The 14,905-nt window shown below is 42.7% G+C and overlaps 1 protein-coding gene across 4 annotated transcripts in view; it reads right to left on the bottom strand.

Moving 5' to 3' along the window:
* The window catches only part of COL14A1 (collagen type XIV alpha 1 chain), a 225,284-nt gene extending 215,868 nt beyond the window's left edge, over nucleotides 1-9,416 (bottom strand). For 3 of the 4 annotated variants that reach the window (XM_073230025.1, XM_073230022.1, XM_073230024.1), the window contains exon 1: nucleotides 9,227-9,413. The gene's annotated coding sequence lies outside the window, so the exon portion shown is untranslated. Of the gene's footprint in view, nucleotides 1-9,226 lie in introns of all 4 variants that reach the window. The other variant, XM_073230026.1, reaches the window with a different exon arrangement.
* Nucleotides 9,417-14,905: the final 5,489 nt, after the last annotated feature.

Below are 14,905 nucleotides of genomic sequence, written 5' to 3'. Positions count from 1 at the left end.
GGATAACACAGAAATACAAAGAATTATTAGAGACCTCTATGAAAAATTATATGCCGATAAATGGACAGCCTAGAAGAAAAGGAAAAATTCCTAGAAAAATACAGCCTTCCAAGACTGACTCAGGAAGAAACAGAAAATCTGACAGATCAATTACCAGCAATTAAATTGAATTGGTAACCAAAAAACTCCAAAAGAACAAAATTCCAGGACCAGATGGCTTCACAGCTGAATTCTACCAAACAATTAAAGAAGAGCTAATAATCATCCTCCTTAAAGTATCACAAATAGTAAGAGAGAAGGGAAAACTTCCAAACACATTCTATGAGGCCAGCATCACTCTAATACCAAAACCGGACAAAGATAACACAAAAAAAAGAGGAAATTACAGACCAATATCCCTGATGAACATAGATGCAAAAATCCTCAACAAAATATGAGAAAACCAAATTCAAAAATACATCAAAAAGATAATCCATCATGACCAAGTGGAATTTATTCCAGGGATTCAAGGATAGTATAATATTTGTAAATCAACCACATTAACAAAAAGAGGGATAAAAACCACATGATCATTTCAATAGATGCTGAAAAAGCATTTAAAATTTAACATCCATTCATGATAAATCTCTCAACAAAATGGGCATAGAGGGTACATACCTCAACATAAAAAAGGCCATATATACAACAAACCCATAACCAACATCATACTAAATGGCAAAAAGCTGAAAACTTTTCCTCTAAGATCATAAATAAGAAAATAATGTCCACTGTCACCAATTTTATTCAACAAAGTACTGGAGGTCCTAGCCATGGCAATCAGGCAACAGGCATCCAATTTGGTAAGGAAGAAGTTAAGTTGTCAATATTTTCAATGACATGTCATAAATAGAAAACCCTAAAGACTTCACCAAAAAACTATTAAAGCTAATAACTGTCCTCAGCAAAGTTGCAGGAAACAAATTAATACACAGAATCTGCTGCATTCCTGTATACTAACAACGAAAGGCAAACGGGGAAATCAGGAAAACAACTTCATTTACAATTTCATCAAAAAGAATAAAATACCTAAGAATAAACCTAACCAAGGAGGTGAAAGACCTATACACTGAAAACTATAAGACACTCATGAGAGAAATTAGAGAAGAAACAAATAAGTGGAAATCTACCCCATGCTCATGGATAGGAAGAATTAATATTGTCAAAATGACCATCCTGCCCAAAGCCATTTAAAGATTCAGTGCAATCCCTATCAAAATTCCATTTTGATATGAACTAGAACCTATCAAAAAACTGCATTTTTCAATGAACTAGAACAAATAGTTCTTCAATTCATGTGGAACCACAAAAGACCCCAAATAGTCAAAGCAATCCTAGGAAAGAAGAACAAAGCTGAGGGGATTACTCTCCTGACTTCAAACTCTACTACAAAGCCACAGTAATCAAAACAATATGTTACTGTCACAAGAACAGACCCACAGATCACAGAATCTGTGGGACAGATTCAGAGCCAGCAATTGGTTGTGGGTTTGTTGTATATATGTGACAGAATACAGAGCCCATATATGGTCAATTAATATATGATAAAGGAGCCATGAATATACAATGGGGAAAAGATAACCTCTTAACAACAGGTGCTGGGAAAAGTTGACAGCTACATGTAAGAGAAACTGGATTACTGCCTAACTTCATACACAACAGGGAAACGAAATAAAAACTGAACAAGTGGGACTACATCAAACTAAAAAGCTTCTATACAGCAAAAGACACCATCAGCAGAACAAAAAACTATCCTACAGTATGGGAGAATATATTCATAAGTGATTTACCTGATGAGGGGTTAACATCCAAAATATATAAAGAGCTCATATGCCTCAATACCACAAAAAATAAATAATCCAATCAAAAAATGGGCAGAGGACCTGAACAGACATTTCTCCAAAGAAGAAATACAAATGGCCAATAGGCACATGAAAAGATGCTCCACATCGCTAAATTATCTAGTAAATGCAGATCAAAATCACAAGGAGATTATCACCTCACACTAGTTAGAATGGTCACTATCCAAAAGACAGGAAACAACAAGTGTTGGAGTGGATGTAGAGAAATGGGAACCATCCTACACTGTTGGTGGGAATGTAAATTGGTCAGCCACTATGGAAAGCAGTATGGAGGTTCCTCAAAAAACTACAACAGAAATACAATTCAACCCAGTAATTCTACTTCTAGCAATTCACTTCAAGAAACAAAATCCCTGATTTGAAAAGATAAATGCACCCATGTTTATCTTCACATTGTTTACAATAGCCAAGATATGGAAGCAACCTATGTGTCCATCAATAGATGAATGGATAAGGGAGATGTGGTACATATACACAATGAAATACTATTCGGCCATAAAGAAAGAAATCCTGCCATTTCCAACAACATGGATGGATCTAGAGGGTATTATGCTCAATGAAATAAACCAGATGGAGAAAGATAATTACCATATGATCTCACTTATTTGTAGAATATAAAAACAAAGCAAAACAATGAAAAAAACTGCAGTAGACTCATGGACAACTGAGAAGTGACTAGTGGTTACCATGGGGGAGGTGCTGGGGTGGTTGGATGAGAAGGGTGAGGGGGATAAAGCAGTGCAAATATTCTCAATCATAATATAAATTGGTGACCAGGAGAGTACTCCAGCAGGGAGAATATAGTCAGTGACTCTGTAACATCTTCTTATGTTGACAGTTAGTAGCTGTACTAGTGGGGGGTAAGAATTAAATAATATGGGTAACTGTTGGACCACAGTGTTATATATTTGAAATAAATATAAGATTGTATATCAATGATACTTAAATAAAAAAAAGAATAAGTTGGTCACAGTGATGGTAGTACAGCATGGGGAATATAGCCAATGATTCTGTAACATCTTCCTATGTTGACAGTAACGACACTAGTTGCGGTGAGGATTTAATAACATGGGTAACTGTTGAACTACTGTGTTGTAGACTTGAAATGAATATAAGATTGCATATCAATAATACTTCAATTTGAAAAATTAACAAAAAGAAAAAGAACATGCGTAATTCATGGGAAGGGGTCAAAAAATGAACATTAACAAGAATTTGGAAACTGTTGATTCCAACCCTCATGGATGACTTTGAGGGGTTCAAGACTTCCATGGAGGAGGTCATTGCAGTTGGGGCGGAAAGAGCAAGAGAACTAGTATTAGAAGTGAGGCCTGAAGATGTGTGTGAGGAACTGCTGCCACCTCATGATAAAACATGAATGGATGAGGGTTGCTTCTTATGAATGAGCAAAGAAAGTGGTTTCTTGAGATGGAATCTATTCCTGGTGAAGATGCTGTGGAGATTTTTTAAATGACAACAAAGAATTTAGTATTAATATTATGTCAATGTAGTTGATAAAGCAGCAGCATGGTTGGAGGGGACTGACTCCAATTTTGAAAGAAGTTCTGTGGGTTAAATGCTGTCAAACAGCACCATGTGCTACAGGAAAATCACTCATGAAAGGGAGAGTTAACTGATGGGGCAAGCTTCGTGTTTTCTTTGAAGAAACTGCAACAGCCACTCCAGCCTTCAGCAACCTCCTCTCACCCCCCATCAGCAGACAGGCATTGGCAGAAGGTGAGACCGTCCACCAGCAAAAAGTTTATGACTCACTGAAAGCTCAAATGATGGTCAGCCTCTTTTTTAGTATTCTTTAACTATGATACATACATTTTTTTTTTACATAATGCTACTGCACTCTTAATTAACTACAGTGTAGTGTAAACATAACTTTTATATGCTTGGGAAACCAAAAAAGTGCATTTGACTCACTTTATTCTTACATTTGTTTTACTGTGGTGGTCTGGAATCAAACCCACAGTATCTGTGGAGTATGCCTGTATTAACCCAGTGTGCTGACATTGTTTAATATTCCTTATTTCTTCTCTTTAATGAAAATACAACCCTCTTCACATCCAGAATAATCAGAAGGGTTTTCAGGACTAGCAATGAGGTCTACTTAAAAATAAGTCCTGGAGAAAGTTGGTGGTTATTAATCTGTTAGCATCAAGACTAGTAGAAAACAACTTGAATTTAGGAATAACGCTTAGTTTTGTTACTATTAGCTTGGGGATTAGCCTTTCTGCCTCTGAGCAAATGCTCCAGTGTGCATGGCCTTATGAGTACAAATCAAGTGGAAAGCCACAATAACTAGCATAAAGCAGCAAAAGGTGGAAGAGTTCAGGAATGTCAGAGACTGGAAATTGATAAGGGGCAGGTCAGAAAAGAGTGAGCCACAATGAGGGGGAATAAAATCTGCATAAAAATTCACCTCAAATCCTGGGTATTTCAGAATGACAAAGGGTCAATTAATCAAGAGAATTTAACAATCACAAATGTGTATGCACTTTCTAATGGAGCTTCAAAATACACGAAGCAAAAACTGACAGAACTAAAGAAAGAAAGAAAGAATAAGCAAGAGATGTTAACATTTCTCTCAGGAATAACTGACTGAACAACTATACAAACTATCAGTAAGGATATAGAAAAGTGAAACACTCTTATCAACTGATATTTATTAACCATCCAACAACTAGGGAATGCCATTAATTTTTGAGTATACATGCAAAGTTTTACAAAATCAGCCACATTCTGGACCATAAAATGAGACTCAAAGATGGATTAATGATTGTACATTGAGCGTTGACCCCCCCTATACTGAATTTTATTGTTGTTAACAACCATTTGATCAATAAATATGAGAGATGCCCTCTCAAAAAAAAAAAAAAAAAAAAAAAATGAGACTCAAAGTCCAAAGCTTGAAAACTCACAGAGTATGTTTCCTGATAATAACAGAATTAAATTAGAAATCAATAATAATAAAATATCTTTACAAATTCAAGTTATTTGGAAATTAAACAACATGCCTCTAATCTATAGGCCAAAGGAGAGATCATAATGGCATGATCCATCACTTGGCTTGGTTTTTTTTCTTGATTTTTTTTTTCTTTTATGGACTGACGTAGCTCTTTGGTCAAAGAAATGGGAGGTTGTTTTTAACTAAACTGTCTATCTATTAAGCACTATAAAGGTAGCTGCTCATCTCAGCCCAGACACTCCATCCTTTATGAAGACTTGCCTGATCTTCCAACTCTGGGTCAGATGCTCCTTCTGCGGTTCCTATAGTAGTAATCTTAATATTCCATTCCCTAGCACTTAACACTGCATTGTAATTGGCTATTTGTATTTCCACCTACCAGAATGTATTATTCACCACTGTATTTTGAATGTTTAGCACAGTTTCAGTAATAGCAGGAGGCAGGACTGGGAAGTAGAGGAAGAACAGAAGCACGAAACCTGCAGTAGAATATCATTTTTAGATGTCAAGTCTAGTGTGCTCCTCTTTATAATACCAGACAGAAAGCAAACCAGTGGCCTTTGTCCAATGAAATCTCACCCGACAGACCCTAGTTACAGACACCTCCTAAGACACTTGCATGAGCTCCGCAAAGCTCAGCCTCCCTCTGGATCAATTTTCATAAGCAACCCAGGTATTTATGGGAGGAAAGAGGCTAAGCGCCTCTCCCTAAAAGTCAAAGTTAGGGACAGATGTCAGGGTCGAGCACTGATAAAAAATTACCTTGAAGAAATGGGGAGTCTAGGCTCTAAGCCCTCACTTGACTTAAATAGTCACTCAGCTCTCAAAACTTCCTATAGATTTTCCAGTCACAATCCTCTCAAAAAATAGAGAGAAAGAGAGAAGAGTGGGAAGAAGAAAGAAAAAGGGAAGGAGAAGCAGGAGACCACAGTAACCATCTTTCTCTCCTAGGTTCTGCATTAGATCCTCCTATACCTTAATACAACTCTATAGGGTGGCTGCTGTTATCCCTGTTTTCTAGATGTGAAAACTGAAGCCCAGAAAGGCCAAGAAACATGGACAGGGGCACAGACAAGCCAGTTTAGATTTCTCCCATATCTGCATGCCTTCCACCCCCTGTTTGAGCAACTAGATTATATGGCCTCAGTTAACATCTTCCATGTCCGGTCACACACACCTACCCCCTACTCCATCAAAGAACCTGTCCAGTGAGATCTGGGTTCAAATTTCATACAGACTTTTCTTAATCATGTAGCTGTCACTTGCTGGTTTTGTAACCCCAGGCAAGGTAATTTAGATCCCTGAAGCCCAGGGATCTCATCTCTAAAAGAAGAATAATATTTACTTCCGCAATTATTTGAGAGGTTTAAATGCCTTTCTGAAAGAGAGAAGGGCAGGTACCCTATAGGTACTAAAAGAAAAAAAAGAAAAATGCCAACACTTCTAACACAAACACACACGTCACCCCCACCGGGGCAGGATGAAGTTGGGTCTCACTCAGGGCTTACTGTGTATTAAAGAGTAACTGGACCCCTGCCACTTTCTAGTTACAGAAGAAGCAAGAGGAGATGGTTTTGCTGATATCCAGCCTAAGGGGCAAATCTGCCAAGGAGGAAGTTTGTTTTTGTCATTTTTTCATTTAAACTTTCCTCTTCTCCCCTCCCCTTATCTCCCTCCTCTGTGTTCCCTCAAGGACCATTTAGTGTCTTATTTACCAATGACCTTGTTCTCTACAAACTGTCATAAATCCAGATACTTTGTTAGCTCTGTGGGGCTCAAACACCTCAGCCTGCGGCAATTCAGGAAGGCCCTTGCTCTTTAAAGGAATCTTGGGTTACACCCAACAGGCCAGGAAAACAGCAGTCACTTGGCTGAGTTTGGATAATAATGACAGCAAATGTGGCTTCAGAGTCACACAATCACAAAGACTTGTCAGCTTAAAACAGGCAACAGATCTTTGCTTTACCATGGGGCACCAGGATGTACTGAAGCACCAAAGGGAACCTTTGGGGGGCTGCAGCTTGTCCAGTGCTCCTCAGATCACACCAGTTCGCTCAGCCCATTCTCAGGGCCGGCCCTGGCTCATTCTGAGAACAAGGACTGCGTGAAAGGCTCCACGAGTTCTCTGAACTCCTCAGCTGGACCGTTAGCAGCAGAATAGGAGCCAAAGGGCTCCTCCCATCAATCCTACAGCCTGGGACCCACCCAAAACTGCTCCAGGAATTCTGATGGGTTCCAACCAATTCTACCCAGGGAATTACTGAGAGGCCTCACCAGTGTGGCTCTTGTCCCTTCAAAAGGACCCCCAGGAGGTCAGGGCTTCAGTGGAGGTTCAGGTCTACCCTGGCTCAGGGCTCCCCAAGCAGCAGGAGGAGATGTCGGTGCTTAGGGAGAGAGTATCCTGTACATCATGCATAAACCTGGAAAACATTTTGCTATGTGAAGGAAGTCAGTCATGAAGGACCACACACATATTGTATGCTTCCATTTATATGAAATGTCAACAGAAAGTAGATTAGTGCTTGCCAGGGTGCGGGAGGGATGGTGGAAGGGAGGTCAGGAAGACTGGGGAATTACTGCTAATAGGCATGGAATTTCTTTGGGGAGTGAAAACAAATGTTCAAAAATTGATTGTGGTTGCACAGCTCTGCAACTACACTAAAAGCCATTGAAATGTACACTTCTGAGGTATATGAATTATATATATCTCAATAAAGCTGTTTAAAAAAAAGCTATCCAGAAGTCTTCTTAGAGTAACCAAGCCACTGGGCCCAGTTCAGAGGAAATTCATCCAAATTGTTCTTTTGGAACAACCAAAAACCCAAATGCTATTCATTCACTTATTCACTCACTCATTCTAAATTTACTAGTGAGCTCCCTGTATGCAGAACTGGGCCACCTTGTCAGAAACAGAACACCAGTTCTCACCGCGACCACACTGAGCACATTTGCTGGGTTTGAGTTGGGCCTCTCTATCGCATGCGGGGACTAGCAAGTGGCCCCCTTGGCCCTTTGTGGATGAGGAGCCCCAGATCCTTTAACAGGGGAGTTTTAGGAAAACTCATTTTCACTTCTGCTCCCCACAGAGCCACCAAAGTTTCTTCCCTATATTTCTTTGTTCCTGCCCCCTACCGCCCCCTTCAGCTACGGCCAGCATCAGCCTCTGCAAAACTTGCAGAGGGAATGGGACTCTCAGCAGCAGCTCCAGAAGCAATTTTCAGGGGGAAATCCAGGCCCCTGTGAGCGCTTTACACACGCTCCATTTGGGCACTTTTCCTAAGGATAAATCCAACGTCTGTACCTAAGAGAAAGGGTCGACTCCCGGTCAACGCTGAAGCTCACTGCCACAGGACATGCATCTTACAGCGGACCCGAGAACCCAGCTGCAAAACCGAGTGCCTGTAGACCTGGACTTGCAGGTGGCGTCCACTTCTTCGCCTAGCACTGAGGACATTCCAGTGGCCCCAGCCGGCTCCTCTTGGCCCGGCCCTAACCCTGTCTTGCCTATGAGCACTGCCCCCCAGAGCCCAGCTCGGCTGAATGCATCTCCGCCCAGGCGCTGCAGACTAAATAGCCTTGACGCCGGGAAGGGTCCAGAGGAATAAATGGGAGCAGTTGAGGGACAGAGGAGCCTCCAACTCCACAGCTTGGTGGTGCACCTCAAAGCCACAACCTCCTGGGCGCAAACCAAAGAAAAACGCACCAAGCATCAGGGTTTCTTGACGCTGAGACCTGGAAAAGTGGCTACCGCCAACACCCTCCGTCAATGCGCTGTCTGGTTCTCCTCTTTGGGACTAGCGCCTGGACCCCAGCGGTAATTTGTGGCGGTACCAAGGGGTGGCTGCGTGAGTTTTGTCCCCCATGATCTCCATGGAGTGCTCTCCTAAGTGACATTATAGTCTAAATAAAAACGGCGTGCTTTCTATTTACATACAGCCCTCCAAGACAAATCCCCAAGCCCCTTTCTAACCAGACTGTCTCCTTGACTAAGCCCCTTCTGGGAAATGCTGGAGTCGCCCGTGCCTCAAGCCAAACCCGCTTCCTCCCTCCGCGCGCTCACAGCACCCAAGCACAGGGAAAAACTCCCGGGAACAGCACAAGGCGTCCTCACTGGCTTTGCATTCCTTTCCGCAGAGCCTCCAATCTCCCTGCCAGCGACTCCCGCGAGGAGGCATCCGGGTGCACGTTCCTTTCCCATCCCAAAGGTCCAGGACCATCCTGGGCGCGCGCGTGGAGAAAGTTTATGGAATTGTATTGTATCTGCAGGTGGCTCGTCTTCTCCACGTTTCTTTTTTCATTAAGAGACTTTTCAAACCGGCCCGGAGAAGAGCAGAGAAAGATGGGAACTGACCTGTGCAGAGCAAAGTTCAGCCTAGTTTGGAGACCTCTCAGTGCCTAGGGAGGATCCGAGTTCCGCAGTGAGTTGGTTCTGGGCGGCGCGGTGGTCTCGCTCGCTTCCCGCCGTCTAATTGGCCTCTCCCTCTCCCTCTTCCTCCCCAACGCGTGCTCCTTCTACTGTTCCCTCTCCGGCTCCCACTCCCGGCCGCCCGGAGCTGCCTCCTCCTCTCCAGCGCTCTCCGCTGCTAGGCGCCCAGGATCAGATAAGAGGACTGGGAGGCCAGCCGGCGGCCAATTACAGAGCGGAAGGTGGCTGCGGGGGCGGAGGTTGGTGAGGTGGGAGGCAAGCCTAAGTCCCAAACGCCCCCCACTTTATCTCCTCCCCCTCTCCCCATCCCCGCCCCACAGGGATGCTCGCTGGAGTCCGCGCCGCAACGCCCACGGCGCCCCCGCCTCCCAACCCCAGACCTGGCCGCCGCCGCAGGTGCGCTCCAGAGCTGGATGTCGGGCGCCGGGAAAGAGCTGCTTTTGCCCCTGCACCCCTACCGAGGCTAGTATGGGGCTTAGGCACCCGGCCCCCCGGTCTCTGCGCTGTCGAGAGCTCTCCCGTACTCAAATACTCTTTGCCCACTTCTCCATTCCCAAGACCAGCCTTGCCTTCCTGCGTCAAGGAACCTACGCTGGGCGACCTGTATCCCCCAGTAAGGGGTACCCTCTTTCCATTTCTCTCCCTTCCTTTTGCGAACAATTCCGAACAAGGGCTATAAAACAACAAAGTAGCGAAGCTCAAACTTTAATGGGCAGGAGAATCATCTGGAGGTGTAGAAACGGACATGCTTGTAGGTTTCAAAGGTCAGTAGTGGCCTGTGCTGGGACTTCATAAGCAGCAGGTTCCCTTCCAATAGGTGTGGCAGAGGCCAGGGACTCTGTGTTTATCACTCTGGTGATTCTGATGCATGCAGGCCACCCTCCAAAAGGTAGTCTACCCTGAGACTTTGAAGCATACGGGGCGCTCCAGAGCCCGCGCCCCGTCTTTAGGGACAGCCCTGCGATGTCACCCTCTGGGCCCTTAGAAAGTCAACATCTTTACCCACTTCTGAACAGTGCAAACAACCCTCCCTCCCCCGGCGTTCTTTACAGTCCAGCCTGCCGTGTGTGCACAAATGTTGGGGAGGGTGGTATAGAAACTGAGAAGTTAGCAAAAACTCATTTTTATGAGAAAATACTTTCTCGTCTTGAAGGACTGAAGTGAGTATTTCACCACCAATAAAGGCTGGTGATGGGAGAGAAGAGCAAGCACAAGCGGTACTCTTACAAGCGCCAGAACGATTCTCGTGCCCAGCTGAGAACACAGCAAGAGGGGCTGTGACGTTTGAAACCTTTCAAGGGGGTCTTTCCACCCTAACCATCCCAACCTAACCATCCCAACCGCTGTTAGCCACTTCCTCTGCTTTCCCCGAACATGCGTGGTGTGTGCATCCTGAACTTCCTCACCCGCTGTGCTATTGGAGTGGAAAGGGCTCGCTCCGGCGCCCACCGCAGCCCTGAGTCCAGCGATCCCTTTCCAAACCGTCCTCACTGAACTCAATTCTCTGGGGTCAGGCAGCCCTCGCAACTATTTAGGAAACAGGCGTTTAGTACAAACGCTCCAGATGCAAATAAGGCAAGTGTGCGAGCGCCACCTGGTGTCTGCACCTGGGGTTTGGGAAAGGGCGGGAACTGGAAAGCTACTCTCCACCCTAGACTGACAGGCAGGGACAAGAACGCCTGAAATGCAGTATTTATTCCTGGAAACAACTCTCAACTTTAGATGGATCTCCTTTCTTCTTCGCCCCACTACCCGCAATGCAAGTACCTACTCCCTTCATACTGTTCCCCTTTTCACTAATAAAATCTACTTAACATCTTTCATTTTGACCAAGATGTAGATGACTAGTATAAACTTAGCTTTTCTTATAATTCCCTTAGGGCAGGAGTGGTATGTTAGCACAGTTTTAAGCAAAAGGGGAGGAAAAGTATTTATTATGAAAGTATAGAAAATTGAAAATGAAGAATTTCCTGATTTTTAAGTGCTTAATGTGTGCATATGAAATATAAAAAACCCATATACAGCAGAGAAGCATATTTGTTCAATAAAAATCTTATACAATAATGTCCATTGATTTTGTAATGGCATCAAATGTTACTTTTGAAATTTCTAACTCACCCTTCCTTCGTCTCTAACTTTTGATTTCTTGCATTTCACTTTCAATGTAAGTAAACTTCCCTTAATGTTAAATCAGAATAGCTGGTTGCAATCAGTTTTCTATTAAGTTGCAGTTGTATGTGAATTTCCAGCCCTATCAAGGGGGTGTTTATTCAACATTTATCTTAAGGTCAGCCCTCAGAGTCTGGCACAGTACTACGGACTGAATCATAGAAACAAGAGAAGACCCCATTAATGATTTACCCTCTTAATCTAAGAAAAATTGTATCTGAATGGACATGTGAATATCTGGGGCCTTTTCAAAGATAGCCAGTAATTTGAGCTTCCCACATTAACTGCCTCCATCCTGAGTTTGTGACATGACTGTGATCTTGTTTCTCTCAAAGGACTCTCGAAGGACAAACATACCCTGTCACCCCTCTCCTCTCAATCCCCTGAAATCTTGCAGGTAGACTTTGAACTAAAACTTAAATAGAAGGGACTCTGCCCCTTGCTTGTGTCACATTGGTGCCTCTCTGAGCCTAACTCCTTGTGTACAAGGGGGCCATTAATTGTATATCAGGGGACAGTCATGAGAATTGAATGACAGATGTACTTACGGACCTAATCCATAATACATAATAAATAATAAGAATAAATCCAATAATAATAAATCCAAACCAGAACTGTCCCTCTTCTGCCTATTGCATATGGCTGTACTCCCCTAAGCAGCCCCTTCCAGAAAATTCTCAGCAATGTGTCTTAACAGATGCACTATTGGCATTTGAGTAGGGCAGCACGACTGCCCCAGATGTTGTAGAACATTATTATGCCTGACTCCATTACCAAATTCCAGTAGCACCTTCCCCATCTCCACATCATTGTGAGAACCAAAAATACCATAACACGTTTCTTCATCACACTCTGTAGCAAGCCATAGTTCCAGCTTCATGAGTTATTTGCAATTCTACTCCAACCCTTCTCTAACAGCCAGCTATCATTCTCCTCAGCCCAACATCCACTCCTCCTCCTTTTGGTAACAGAGGGTACATACTCAGCCAGTAGGCAGGCACCAGCTGATAATAATGCTGGTGGGGAAAATATTGAAAAACTGCCACGCCAACTGGTAAATAGCTCCTTCCCCACAACCCCGACTGTCCTCTCCACCATCCCCTTCTGAGACCACTAGCCCAGATCTCCCTTTGATCCAGCAATGGATGAATTAAACCTTGTGCTACGGTCTCCCCCAAATTCATAGGTTAAAATCCTAACCCCAGAAGTGATGGTATTAGGAACTGGGGCCTTTGAGAGGTGCTCAACTCATGAGGATGGAACCTTCACAAATGGAATCAGTGCTCTCATAAAAGATGCCCTAAGGAGATACCTGAACCCTCCCCCCATCACAATGAGAAGTTCTGGGATGCAGAAGAGGACGCTACCAGCCCGTGCTGGCACCCTGAGCTCTGACTTTCAGCGTCCAGAAATGTGAGAAATAAACATCTGTTTTTTGTAAGCCACCCAGTCTATGGTATTTTGTTACAGCAACACAAGTGGAATGGACTAAGAACCCTACATTAGCTGAGGCCTCGTGGTCCTGCTCGAGAGTGGCTACTGATATCCCTTCCACTAGGCTCTACCTATGCCATCTTGTTCAATCATTTGAACCTCAGCCCAGAGCCCCGGAACATCTTGGGTTCCTGTCCTTCGTGAAGTTTTTGTCTCAGTTCTGCAAGTTATCCTATTTTTGCCAAACCTGATTTCTGCTACCTGAAGAACCGCAGCTGTGTCAGTCTTTATTTTACCAATCCTAAAGCTGAGATAAAGGAAATGAGAGAGCTCGTCCAGTCTTACCAAGAAGATTAATAGCAAATCAACACTAGAATCCAAATATCTCAACTCCCAGGCCAGATCTTCTCCCAGCAGAGGGCACTGACCCCTTTCAGAACAATACTAGAGATACCTCCTAGTACAGGATTTTCACTTACAAAGTCCATTCAAGGACATCACCTATTTTAATAGATCAGTTCTGCAAGGTAAGAATTTTTCCAGAGGTTAAAATCAGATTGTCTTATTCTGTCCTTTGTCCAGCTTGATCCATCCATTCCCCCACCCCAAACCCCCTTCTCCCACTCACCTTTCCTGTTCTTGAATCAGTGATTAAGACATTCCTCATCTCCTCAGCTCCATGGCCCAGATCAAAGTCAGTCCTTTAAAAGCAGCCAAGTTTTTCATGTGTGACAGCAGCCTGTCAGTGTATGCCAGCTGCATAAAAGGCTCTATTCACAGCATAATAGGGCTGGAGCAAGCCTAAGAGTTTATATATATATATATATGTGCTAACCCCTTCACTTTACAAACAAACAAAAAAACATTAAGGTCCAGTGAATTAAATCTCCTGTCCAAAACCCCCAAAAGAGTCATTGGCAGATATTACCAGATTCAGTAGCATCTGAAAATTAGCCAAGACTCTTTTCAATATTAATAATACCACAAGAAGAACCTTTTTTGAGAGTCTTTTGTATACCAAACGTTTTGGGAAACTCATACAGTCAATTTAAATTTATTAATTATAATTTTATTGAAGAAATTCAAACATGTAATTTAATATTTCAAATAATACTAAAAGCTTGTTTAAACAATATTGCCTTCCTCACAAGTAACCACTTTTAACTCTTAGCAGTTTCTGACATTGTTCAAATCTCCATATTTCTCAATAAAATGCATGTAGTGCTATGTATTCATAAATCAATTTTAAGCATCATTTATATATTTTCCATATGGTAGAAGAGGATATAGTTCTTTTAGGCTACCATCCCCTTCTTCTTCCATTTTTCCAATATGATTAGATCATACTTTTTGGATAAATCTACAATCACTGTTCCCATTCATATGCTCGGCAAATATTATTCATATAGAGGCATCATAATGTATGATTATTTTCTTTTCTACTTTTAGTATTTCTTGAGGTTAATAATTACCTTACTTTTTCATTTGCTTCATTTTCTTTTTGTTTTTTGCTAATCTTTCCAACTACTTCCAATAACATCTCAGTACAGTCTTCCATGAGGTCACTTACATCAGGAGAAGAAAAATTTTAAACATTCCTCCTCCTCCAGCTCTCAGTGGCTTGTCTCCTGAATGATGCTACTTCAGTCTAAATGGCTGCCCGTTATACCTGAAGCACAGTTAGAACGCTGGGGGTTCTATTTCTCTCCTGTGCTGGGTATCTTATTTTCAATTTAATTCCTTGTTTTGAAGGATACCCTTTAGTTGTATCCTAAGATAGGCGCAGGAAGGAGCAGGAGATACATTTTCTAGATTTTGTATGTATTTGCCTTCAAATTTCATTACTGATTGGCTATGCATAGAATTCTAGCTTAGAAATTACTTTCCTTCAAAATTTTTGAAACAATAGCTCCCTTATTTCTTGCTTCTAGCCTTGTGTTGTGATGAGGGAGCCATTCTGACTTTTGGCAAACCCAGGCAAAATTTGCCCTTCACTCCTTT

The sequence above is a fragment of the Manis javanica genome, chromosome 2 (assembly GCF_040802235.1).
Source record: "Manis javanica isolate MJ-LG chromosome 2, MJ_LKY, whole genome shotgun sequence".
In the NCBI taxonomy this organism is placed as follows: Eukaryota; Metazoa; Chordata; class Mammalia; order Pholidota; family Manidae; genus Manis; species Manis javanica.
This window is presented reverse-complemented; position numbering and strand designations above follow the sequence as displayed.